The sequence below is a fragment of the Hyalella azteca genome, unplaced genomic scaffold (genome assembly GCF_000764305.2).
Source record: "Hyalella azteca isolate HAZT.00-mixed unplaced genomic scaffold, Hazt_2.0.2 contig12479, whole genome shotgun sequence".
Taxonomy (NCBI): Eukaryota; Metazoa; Arthropoda; class Malacostraca; order Amphipoda; family Hyalellidae; genus Hyalella; species Hyalella azteca.
Genome location: NW_025942437.1, coordinates 161,590 through 175,439, shown reverse-complemented (window position 1 = coordinate 175,439; position 13,850 = coordinate 161,590).

Below are 13,850 nucleotides of genomic sequence, written 5' to 3'. Positions count from 1 at the left end.
AAATAATTATTATGCGGTACGATGATCATAACAACATGTACTCGGACAGCCATCAATACGTGTATTTATATACGTTGTTACAAATATCGACCGAGACATCGATCGTTTAACTGACACTGACGATGAACGATACAATGGAAGACCATCGTGGTCAGGTGACTGGGACTGCTACGTCCGATACAAAGGAGACAGAGGAGACTAAGGATACTAAGGATACTAAGGATACTAAGGATAGTAAGGGTACTAAGGATACTAAAGAAACAAAGGATACTAAGGACTCTTGTAAGGCGCTAAGCTGTAGGTGTCAGCGCTGTGCAGAGGAAAGCTCAGATGCTGAGGGTTAGAGGCTAAATTATGAGGGATAAATTGCACAAATTAATGATTTTTGCACTAGTACTCGAAATAATTGTTACCATATGTGAAAGGAAAATTTTTCTACAAATGCAATATGAAAATAAACGTAGGGAGATGTAGCTAAAAATGAGGCTTTGATATAATATTGAACATTCTTAACGTAAGAAAACATTACGAAATAGAGTGGAGACAGAAGTAAAATTCAGAAACCAAACAAAAGACATGAACTTGAAGGATTGTTTACTGGTGAATTATAATCAAATAAATTTTTCAGTTTTAATTCTTTAGTCATTCATTGGAGAAAAAATTGTTTATGTCGGAAAAAACCTCACACTCAATATTTGTAAGACCCACGGATTACATAACAACACAAACAGCTACCAAGAGTTGCTAGGGCAAACTCCGGTCACTTGAAGGCAAGCGATTCAATGCAATCGCAATATTTGCTACGTCAGCTTACATTCTTCTCATGTAATTGCAAGACATCATATTTTTCATAATCCTTCATCCTGAGGATTATATTATAATCCTGAGTAGCCTTCATTATAATGAAGTCTTCTCAGAATTGAAAAAATAACCAACTGAATAAACAATTATTATGAATAAACCTCACATCAAAATTTCATTCAAAAATTGTTGACTCTTATACTATTTTCTTATACTAGATATCCTTTTTTTACAATAAAATTTAAATTTAATTAAATAAAAAATACAAAAGTTTACTACCTAAGGTGCAACGAAAAAAATGCGTTAGTCCCCTTACGTCACGTGCACGGCTGCGCTTTGAGCAGCAGCGCCAGCGTAGCCGATTGTTATTGAAATTCGACGCATTATAACTTTTTAATGCTGCCCTTAGCTTAGTGAAAATTGCCCTCCACTTGCTCGACAGTTTGAGAGAAGCGATGAGAAAACACAACTTTTGTATTGATTTTCTCAGCAAAGTTCGGCATAAGTTTTCCTAAGCGGAGCCAGCCCGACGTTTCTTCAAAGCCAGAGCTGGTCCCAACACGCGCTGCACGCGACAGATCTTCACATATTAAGTTGATCAGGCACAAAACTTGATTTATTCTAGGATCGTGATTCTGCACGAATATCAATGTAATATATGATATGCATCAACTTTAATACGAGATAAGAGATCAGTCACACAACTTAATTTATTCCAGGATCGTGATTCTGCACGAATAAATAAATGATATGCGTCAACTTTTATAAACGATGTGAAATGCATCAGCTGCTTCATAGTTTATTTCAAACATATAATCTGCTATTCATTATATGACGATCGTTAATTAACCGCTTTTGAGTGTTAAGCAAGGATAAGGATACAGTACTTAATACGCATTAATTGCTAAACTGTACATATGACGCGCATAGTCCGCCATCAATTAGGCAGGTTTTAACTGTAAGTAAGGAGACGTTTCCACAATTGTCTAGCATTGTTATTGCTGGATAACTATGCATAATATAGTTAGGGATTGCAAAAGGATTCGTGAAATTTGTCATTTTAGTTTAGATTCACCACCGAAATGACTCCGCCGATGGATGCATAGTTTCTTGTCTATGTTGCGTGATCCACCGCAGAGGTACGTGGTAGCATTATTTCTGGTATTATTTGTGATTAAATTGTGCGTGTAAATTCAGTGGTGCTTCAATAATTGTCCTTTATTTACGGATAAATGTATAAATTTTCTTTATTCATGTGTATATTCTTCGGTTCAATATTAAGTGCTTAGCTAATAATCACTAATCCTAAATTCGAGTTTGTTTTTACATTACAGAAAAGCTTCGAATCTCTAATGCAAAAGTAGAACATAAGCAAAGGAAACATACGGATACGTTATATTTTCATTTTTTGTTTTTATCACTTATTCATTATAGTATTCATTATCATTTTTTTTATCCATTAGCACCCCTATACCCACAAATATATGATATCGATGTTGCAAATAATTTGATATCGTTACTCTTTTCGAAGTGTAAATACAGTATTCAGTTACGTGTGATGCAATTCACTTCCTATTAAACTCGATTTAACTTCAATCATCTTAGCTTTTTAGTTAGAGTAATTAAAGTGAACGGTCATTAGAATGCGAGAAAATAAATTTATCGGTAGGCCGCCGCTCTTTAAATACCATAAAGTTAAATCTCAATCCCCAGGGATAAATCCTCTGTGTCATTTATATACTTATTATTTTCATTTCCTTGTAGCATAGAATTAAGTTTCCTATGTCCAACGCTGCAGTCCGGCGCATCTACTAAATTCCTCCTCGCGCTTTTCGTTCCCGTTTCCTCGTCCAGAACTGTACGCGGCTGAAGTTTCGATGGCCGAGCGGCGGTGATAAAATCCATCTGAGAACTGCAAATTAAAGCACCGCTATGAAGTGAGCCTCGGAAAATACAAGAAGTAACGCCGCAATGCCAGAAATCCAAGGAAGCCGCTGCGATTTTAACGATTCGCCAGGAACTCAGAAGATTGAGAACCGTTCGACTCAGAGGTCTTTCAAAGAAGAGATGACATTTTATCTATTGCCTAGGCCTTGATCTACAGATCTAACTTAAAGTAGTTAAGTTGGATTCGAGGCACATAACATAACATACGGCGAGGAATGTGCGCAGCACTCGTAATCGTTCCTCATACCTTAATCTACTATGAGCTACGCAGTCATTTTACTTCAAAATCGTTTCGATTGACACTGCATGTAAGATGCATCGAAATAAATATTCGGTACAAAAATTACATTAAATCATATATTAGAAATCTTTTTAGTAAATAAAAAATGTGGTATGCAAAGTCCTGTTTATTGATGTTCTCTTATATAGAGAGCATTGCCAAACCCATAACAATATTAAAAATTAAACTAGCAGTACTCAAAATGCTTCAAGAAATATTCGAAAAATTCGCTTTACTCTAAAATTCCGAGCGTAATTCTACTAAAGATTCAGACAAACCAGGTCATCAGAAGTCATTCCAGCCAGACGCTTCACAAGTCTTCCGAGCCAAACATTCCTAAAATCTCGCCACCTTCACTCGCCACCTTCACTCGCCACCTTCACTCACCACCTTCACTCGCCACCTTCACTCGCCACCTTCACTCGCCACCTTCACTCGCCACCTTCACTCGCCACCTTCACTCGCCACCTTCACTCGCTACCTTCATACTCCCAAAAAGTCATCGTGAGCAGGATTACAGAAGGTCCCGCTGTGGCAAGGACATCGTAAGACACGTCGCTCCCCTGCTACCTTAATGCTCTACCAGCGGCCATATGGGGCGCAGCCCCTCTGCCACCCAACCAACTGTGCAGATCTCCGTTGCAGTATCGCTTTTAAAAAAGTAAAACGCAGCAAGATAAATAATATAATAATAGCTATTGTGGAGCATGAATGATCTACGGGCAAACATATTTTTGGAAGTTTAACAACGTGCGATCGGGTAGCTGCAAACGCAAATCAAGAAATTAAATGCGTCGGCAAAATTTTTTGTCATTGCATCAGCCTCTCTGAAATTAAGATACTGACCAGGAAGAACTGTACATACGTTACCATAACTGAATTATTTATTATTGGATTGTAATTTAAACATTTTCTATTTTGATTGAAGCTGTAAAATTTTCACAGAAAGTACTCAAAGTAGTAAGTATATAATTGTAAACATTCATCAAAATATTTGATCGAAAAGAGACTTTTACCAAAAATTACAATGATATCTCACGAGTCATCTTTCTTTCAGCTAGTCATTGCTCGGCGACATGCAGTCTCGTTGGTTTGAAGAATCACGATTACATATTGTACACTAATACAAGGAATATCAATAATACGATATGATTGACTGCATTAAATGCATTAATGCCCTTGAGCTCATCGATATCAGTCGAAAATCATAGGCTTCGCCAGGACCAAGAATTCTAAGAACTATGATTTACTTCGGACATATTATTTACCTGATATAAACTTGATGTTCATAGAGGAAGGTTTGTGCTGCGACAGCATTGAATAGTTACGTTTATTCTGTATATAAAAACAGAACATACTGATTAAATGAAGTTTAAAGAGGAATGCGCATTTCGAGCAGAATGCAACATAAAAAAGGGAATGCTTAAAGGAATTCTTAGAGTTTTTAGTAAATATTAGCCGTGGCAGATAGATGGATGATATGACAGATGATGGATGATCTCATAGATGTATGAGAATATTCTATGAAGCCACAATATATATTCAGTATACAGAGAAGAAACAAATATCAAACATTTTCCAAATATTTTTGCCTCATTACCCAGTTTAGCGTTGCAAAATTGGCATGTTCACAAATTTTTTTTCCTGATTTAACTTTTTAACTGCATTAACTTTTAACTCATTTAAACTTTAATTATCTCCGAATGTTGTAACTGGCCCGTATGCTAAATAGGGCACTAGCACTACGAAGTAGCACTATGCACTACGAAGTGTCCTGTTGGTATGCTAAATACGTCACAGACACTAAGCACTTCGAAGTAGCTCTACAATGTTTAGTGTCGCACTACTGATTCGTATGCAGAAAGACTTTGAAGTGCTACTTCGCTGTTAGAGTACTTTATAGTACCGCACTACGGTATGAGTCTATTGAAGAATGGTAGTTAAGTGCTCAAATAATTAATTATTCCCTAAGTAATTCTCATTCTTTGCAGAAGATTGATGTAAAATGTCTAATTGTGATGTTAATGGTACTAGTGAAAATTGTGATGGTGAGCTGAAATTCGCAATGCGTCTGCACACCTTTCCCATCATATATTCAAAGTCGGGAAGACATCGAACAAAAGAGAGAAGCATGGAAAGTTCTTGCAGAAGAATTCAAAATGACTCCAGAAAAAAAAACAAAAAAGAAAACTCAAAACATGGTATCAAAAACAAGAAAAGTATTTTCTACTTCTACTTTGTTCATCTGTTTAGCCAAGGAAAATGTCAGCCATAAGAATAACATGTTGTTCACTGAAGCGGTACACTTTTTTATATTCATGGCATGTAGTTCCTGAGGTTTTTACGCGATGATGCCTTTGCTGTAAGCCAAACAGATCCATAGATGACGAAGTAAACAAGGTTAAATAAACCGTAGTGTCGTCGTGAAGTGCGGTGTGAAGGACACTTCAGATTTTTGTAGTGCGCGTTATGCTTTTGGCCCTATTTAGCATACCAACCGTAGTGTTCCATGCCGCACTTTGGCTTGTAGTGCGTAGTGCTACTTCATAGTGCTAGTGCCCTATTTAGCATGCCAACCGTAGTGTTCCATGCCGCACTATGGCTTGTAGTGCGTAGTGCTACTTCATAGTGCTAGTGCCCTATTTAGCATGCCAACCGTAGTGTTCCCCTTTCGCACTAGTAGGCACTACGGCTTGTTGTGCGTAGTGCTACTTCGTAGTGCTAGTGCCCTATTTAGCATACGGGCCTATGATAGTAAGTTACCCCATGTCTGGGAACCCCTGAGGCAGGGTAAAGAGAAGATTTCTCCCCAGAAGCTGCTCGACCACTCGACCAGCTTGTGATGAGGACAGACGACGCAGTTACGAGGAGGAAATCATTTCTAGTTTGTGATTTAATTCGATAAGAGCGAAGTGACCAGGGAGACCTAGGACAGTTCTAACATTATTTCATGGCACGGAAAATGCCGGTAAAAGGAATTTGTAGTCATTCAAACCCAGCCCTTTTTAGTTCTTCAAGTTTCAATGCAATCATTTCAACTTTTTTGTTGCGTTTCACTCAGTTCAAGTTAGATATGGTTTTGTTGTTCTGTTATCGCGTAAAATATGTTTCCCAGCTAGCGTTTTACTCAGTTTCTTTTTTTATTTTATTTGGAATAGATTGGCATCTCGATAAAACATCGTTTTTTAATCTAGCATATTCCAGATTCCATTCGCTCTCAAAAATATGCTATTAAAATACATGGTAACTTTTATTCGGTTATTTTTACGGTGACACCCAAACATTTACTGGAAGGTCTCGAGAGACCCCCGCTAAAAGGTTCTCCTTAAGAATTAATCATCGTCTGCTAGAAGCCTCGTCCCGCCACTGTCGTGATTATTCTTATCGTGCTCGTTTTACAAACTCCCACGACGTTTACGTCCTATTCGGTCTAATTAAGCTGAGTTAAAGCCCTGCACAGAGAAATACAAGTGGAATTTGGGTTTGCTTTTAAGGAGAGAAACTTTATGGTGACCCAGGACGAAGGCCACAGTAGAATTTAGCAAAGAACAGAGTTCAATATAAATTTTAATCACATTGTTTGTTGAAAGCAGAGACACATATACATACATATTTATGCGTTAGGTACGATTCATAGAAGTTCATTATAAAATATTTATGAAAGCTACAAAATAAACTTATTTTTTAGGACAACATTAATTTTCTAACCAGAATAAAAATGAGCAGATTATTCACCGCTGATTTTAATGAATATAATATACGCTACGAGTAATTTATCCGTTATAATGAAATTCATTAACTTTTTCCCAGCATCATCAGTGCTTTGGCGAAAGATGAACCATTGAGTAATGGTTATACGAATTTCTCAAACTCGGCTATTGTTGATCGTCAGGAAGTATCAAGAAAATTTGACCAATTATTATGCAAACCGTTATCATTCAGTGCATGTTTAGGACAAGAAGAATCCGTTTTAAATTAGATCCTGGCTTGTTGAAGGGAAATTAAATCCTGACTTTTGGAGAAGAGAACCTCTGCTGGTATTAAAAGAGTAAACTTGAAGGAACTAAGGTAAAAGTGAACGAACAAACAAAGCTATAGTTGGTCCAGTCCTCAGCCTGGTCCCAACTTTGGCTGAACTTTTGCTCTTCAGACTTCAAGAAGCAGAAAAATCTCTGACCACCTTAACTGCGTTTTAAGTTTTCCTCACTTCACAAGAGCTGTAATTTTATTTTAATATTGGACCTGAGAAAAAAATACATTCGAAAATTGGTTTGTGACTAATTTGGATCGAAGGACTCACGAATAATGAATCTTTTGTTCTGGACTGTCAACGCATCGCGGTTAATGCAAAGATACAAGAAAAATATTTCATCAAAGATCAAATGTTAACCTAAACTTCCGGAAATAAGAGTCAGCTAAAATGTAAGTCAGACATGACTATTTTGATCGAAATACGAAGTGTAATGCCAAAGCTATAATACAGAAACGCCGCATCTCATTTGTGCTCCCCGCTCCTAAACCTGGCTCATTTCCACGGAAGGATCCCCATTCCCCAAGGCAGCTTTCGCTCTCTCAAGGAAGCCATAAAAAACTTCATTACAAGTAAATCTCAGACACATGAATTACCAAACGTGACTGCAAATCCAGATGATTCTTTCATATTTTGTGTTTCTTAACTTGGATCATTAATCAACCATGTTTGGGCAGTAGTTATAATTTTTCTTTTCAACATTTTTGATACTGAAAGTCATATTTATCAGTATTCTTCCTCTCCAACACTTCTACGTGTATTGTATTTATGGGGAGCGGTTTGACAAAAAGCGCTTAATAACCTGTAACGATACAATTACCGAAGAATTTAATCCGCAACAGGATACACAAAAGTGGTATATCAAGTGGTACATTTGGTATGTCAGAACACTGCCCCTCCCAAATAGGTCAATACACAACAAATGTTACTCCTGAAGACTCCCTTTCATAAAATAGTTCCTCGACATCTGGTGCTCTGGAAAAATGCCCTACAAAGAAAATCTACTCTACATTTCAGACGGCACTCGGTGATGAAGACTTTACTTTAACATGGAGTTGATCTGAGTTCTCTGAAGACTTCAGTCCTCGACAACACATGATGAATGCATTTATTAACAAAGAACGACTCATTTTGTATATCTGAATACTGCACTTCATCACAGTGCGCACCACATTCTGTATATCGTGTAAACCTGAAGACTGCACTTCATCACAGTGAGCACCACATTCTGTATATCGTGTATATCTGAAGACTGCACTTCACACTCGTGTCTCTGGAGGCGGCGGCTCGCACAAATTGCGTTAGTCGACATCGTCTGGCTGAGCTGCGGGCGCTTAGCATGGCAGGCTCGACGCTCCTGCGCTGAATGGTTAGTAAGTAAACGTACCTGAATTTTGTACGTTTTAATGGAAGTAATAAGCGACTTTTCAAGTGATTTCTTTGTCGCCTGAATGCGTGAGTAAATTTTTTATTGCGAGCAAAGACAAATAAAGTAGTGTTCTATCCGATTAGTATAAATTTAACGTTTATTCCTAAAAAAATCAGAATTGAAGGATTAATTATCGAATACACGTTAAACGCGGACTTAGGTCAATGAAAAGTGCTTTAAAATTCAGTATACTTTCAATTTTGACGCTGATCTACCGATGTTTAACTCATAGATGCCATAAAAATTTAAAAGACGATAATAATATATTTTTATCACTTTATCGAAGATATATAATTATAACAAAGTTTTATATACACGTTTTCGTCAAATGTAAAACAAAAGGACCCATGTGTTGCAAAATCAGATAGATTTTATGTTTTCTTAGTAACAGAATGTAATTTTTACGTTTTTGGTTTTAAACATTTATTTATTTTTATTGTCCTTTATTTTTTGGGGTCCTTTAATTTTCTTTTCACGTTTGGGTCCTTTAAAAATTTAGAAGCTACAATATTTAAGACTCGCTTGCTGACTGTGAAGGTCCATTTTTTACTTGATTTAAATGGAAACCTTACGAAGGCGCGGAAATAAAGTGGCCGAATAATACGCTGAACGCGCATTATTCAATATGCCTGCATGAAAAATGATGCTCATGTCGCTCAAGGGAACAAGCTCCCAAAAAACAATTACTTCTTGAAAATTTGCAGCAAATTCCCCGGAAGTCACGCGAAAGATTTCGTAGCTCGGTATGGTGGTAATGTAGGCCAATGTGAATGCTATGTAACTGAACTGAAATGAATAGCATACCTCACAACACAAGTCAGTCGATACTATGTCTAGTCACTATGTATAGATACTGTGTATAAACACTGTTTTTAGACACTATGTATTGACACTATGTATTGAAACTGTGTATAGACACTGTGTTTAGTAACCATGTATAGACACTATGTATTGATACTGTGTATAAACACGGTGTTTAGTTACTATGTATAGACAGTATGTATAACCACTATATATAGACACTATGCATAGACACTATGTATAACCACAATGTATAGACACTATGCATAGACACTATGTATAACCACTATGTATAGACACTGTGTGAAATGTAAATGAACAGCGCAGCTGACCACTGCCTCACATTGGCTGAGTCATGAACAAGTGCATCAGTTGGCCAATTAACACCCACGTTAGCGGGCCCGTTAGAACCTAAACGTTCTGACCCATTAACACTTACTTGAGCTGGCCCATTAAAACATACATTAGCTGGTCCAATAACACAAGCATGGGCTGGCCCATTAACATATACATGACCATGGCCCTAGTATCAACTTGTACATTAGCGTGGTATGGGCTGGCGCTGGATTTTACTGCTATCTTGAGTTTCTTGGCTTACTTGAGTTTTATTTTAGTGTCCCAAGTTAAATGGAGGGCACGGGAGGGTGAGGGGGATAAGGTGGGGGATTTGAGGGGGTGAGCGGAACATGAGGAAGGGTAAACAAGGAGTGAGGAGAAGCAGTGTGAGGGAGGCAAGGGCAGCCAGAGTAACCATCAGAGGGTAAGCGAGGGTAAGCTGTGGTTAGAGATGTAATGAGAGATGCTCTCGTGGACGAACAAGTGAGAATGAGACGTGACCGTGTCAAGTGGATGCATTCCGTAACTTTAGAGATGAATTTTATATTCGTAGATATATGTATATCAATTTTTTTATTTATTATTCCCCAATTATTTTTATAGAATTTTATTCACCGCTATGCACTAACTTTGCTTTGTTTTGATTCGACTCAGCTTGTCAAAATTTTAGAGTTCTAGTTAAAAACTTTCGCTATTGTGTGGATTTTTACCTATTCTTTAGATTTCTTCCGAATTCAAGCAAAAGTTTACTTCTATTAATTTTCTTCTAATTTTACACTAAATGTCACAACATTGTTATTGCAAGTGTCGTGTAGGATTCCAAATGAACATAGTCTTGTTACTCAACATATTGCCACTCAGCCACAATAAAAGCTGTATTCCAGGCTGGAAATTTCATCCTCTATAATTATGCCATTCTTGGCTCGTTATGACAACGCCTATGGATTTAAAAATAAATGCCTTGAAAATTCCATTTCAACTCGTCAGACCGTGAACCTGGCTTGCAAGCAGACTAATCGGCATCTATTGATTATAACCTCCGAACTGATGATTGTAACCTCCGAACTGGTGATTATAACCTCCGAGCTGGTGATTATAACCTCCGAGCTGGTGATTATAACCTCAGAGCTGGTAATTATAACCTCCGAGCTGGTGATTATAACCTCCGAGCTGGTGATTATTAACTCCGCGGTGCAGATTACCAAGGGACAAGGTTCAGCACGAATTCAGATTTCGCCAAAATTCGATTTAATATTTATTTCAAACACTTTTCTTTTTAATAGAAATCCTATAATTTCCAAAACCATTCCACTACATGTATTCTTCTTTGAGCTCAGCTCTACTTTTCCCTAACGCTTCGCCCTTTTGCCCAGAGCTATTAAAGTTCTACACTAAAATTCTCTAGTAACGCCTCACATTTCCAAGGAGTCTCCCTCTGCCTTTTTTCTCCTCTTCCTAAATGAAGAGCAATAAATACAAGGGAATCACAGTAGGATCAGATTCAGCCGAACCTAATCCGTCGCAAATGGACTCAGAAATGGCGAGCTTAATCCAGGCTTGGAATTTGTGCATGATTCCAGCCATAGGCCGCATGAAGGCCTATGATGCTCTGGAAAACTCCTGGCGGCCACTCTCTTCCGTTAATGTCTTTACATTTTTTCTTTGTATTTTCGTTGTATATTTTTGGAATTTGTATGTATTACATAATATTATTAGTTTCCCCAGAATTTTGTTCTAAATTAAGTCTACTAAATGAGAGACCGAAATGTTGTGATATGCAAAGAAATAATTAACATTTTCAGTTACAGCTTTCCATGCCGTTGATGTTCTATCGTTTATTCCATGCCGATAATGTTCCATCGTTTGAAAATTCTGAATAGCAGGGAAATTCTCTCTAAATCTTGAGTCAGCAGTTTGATGTAAAACATCCAAGAAGATTTCGGCGTACACCAATACATGACATATGAACCATAGAACATATATTACTTAATAATTTTCAGATTTCAAATTCTTGAACTATAATTATTTCGTTGCAAAGAGCGACTGAAACTGAACGTGATGGCGTTGTTCAATTTTCTTGTCATTTAAAAGCGCGTTTGTTTTTGATAATTTCAACTTGGATCGTGCTCTGATATTTGTAAAGTGAACTTAATTTTTTATTTTCACACAATACAATTACTGAACGGACAGATTTTTTACATGTTACTACCAGTTCGTTGATTTGGAAAAATGTGATATATATAGGATCAATTTTTATTAGTTTTTTTCAAATTGATAGTATCAATTTTTATCATCGCTTTTTTGTACCCTTGAGAAGCTGCTAGCTGGTTTCATTTGTTCATCCATAAGTAAATTGGTTCCACTCACCCTTAAAATCGATCATTTTTAAGTTTTTCTCTTTTCTTTTTTTTTACCAGGGTAGCGGCGGCCGGGCGGCAGCACAAGATCGGGCCACTAATTAGGATTTGTTGAATCTGGGAACAGGTTTATCGGTTGAGACTAGGATCTGATGCGGCGGGTGGGGGCATTTCTAGGGTAAAGAGGGAGTTGGGGAAATTCCCTATGAGGGCCAATGGAAGGAATTGAAGTAAAAAGAACTATTGTGGAGAAACAGATGTGGAGGTCTAGAGATGTTGAGGTTGTGGAGGAAGGAAGGAGCTCAGTAACTGTAACTAGTCATGTGAATGAAAAGTGGCCTTAGAATTAGACTTGCGTTCAAAGGATGCTGGAAAGACGGCAATTAGAGAATTGAGAGTCCTATCTTATATCATTGGTTCTATATTCTACTAGCGCAGTGGAATTTTGAAGGTTTAATTGATGACATCAAATTTGACTTATATTTGTTCGCTTTTTAGGATAACTTTCTCTTGAGGAGTTATACTTGTTAAATCTGTTAATTCGGCAACAGCTGCACAGCCATCAATGTTCTCCTGCACCAACATCGAGGAATGACTGTTCAGCTTACAAACAAATTGTTACTCATTTTCAATATTTTAATTTATGTATTGAAATTTCTCAAACTGAAATTCGGAGGAAATTTTAGAAAAAAAAAACAGTGAAGAAAATAAAAATTTAGAGGAGAGCGGGGAAGTCATGCATGAGAATGAGGTTGAGAGCTCAACCATACATGTTTAATACATTCCGAGTCTCAGCGTTAATCAAGAAGAACGTCTAAAAAATGGTGATCAATTTTTTTATCGAAAAACAATACTTAACAATAATTATTGTTAAAATAAAAGTATCGGTAATCAATTTTTTATCTGAATAAAATTTTGAAAGAACTATTTCGGTGAACAATGGCAATACCATCTTCCAAGGCGTTGAATTGCTAGCGAATTCAAATAAATATATTGATTGAATATTACCTAATTTTATACAATTCAATATCTATACAGAAACTTAATTTTGTTAACTTCATTAAAAATTTGTGTCAATGGATACCAAAGTTTAGGGAAACAGAAAACATTATTTCATTCGCATTTTTTACTAGTTATCAAGTTCTATACATAATTAATTTTATAATACAGATTTTGCTCAAACTAAACATAATCCGAGTTTTTTCTGCACTACAGCCTAATATACATTCATGTGGCATTTAAATTGAAACAATTAGAAATGGCAGCAATTTCTCCAAATTGCCATAATTATGTAACTTTTACATTGAACTTTATCCTCTTTTCGATGCTCAATTCAATTATTTCCTAATCTTCTCTGTATCGAACTTAATTTCAATCATATACCCAACGCTTAAGGTTACACTTCTCAAGGTTTCAAAAAATAACCTTTTTGCTGAAGTAATTCATTCAATTTCTACTAGGCCAACAAAACCATGTTTCCTTTTCTCACCCAGAGTGAGTGAAAATCGTTTTTATATATTATATATTTTTAATTTTTTCACGCTGCATTAGTATGATATTTTATGCTGTGCATAGATATTGTCTGAGTTCTCTGACGCATCTTATCAACATTCATTCCGGAAATATTCGTATATTCATGCCTGAGATATTCATATATTCACTCCAAAGATATTCAAATATTCACTCCAGAGATATTCAAATATTCACTCCAGAGATATTCAAATATTCACTGCAGAGATATTCAAATATTCACTCCATAGATATTCAAATATTCACTGCAGAGATATTCAAATATTCACTCCAGAGATATTCAAATATTCACTGCAGAGATATTCAAATATTCACTCCAGAGATATTCAAATATTCACT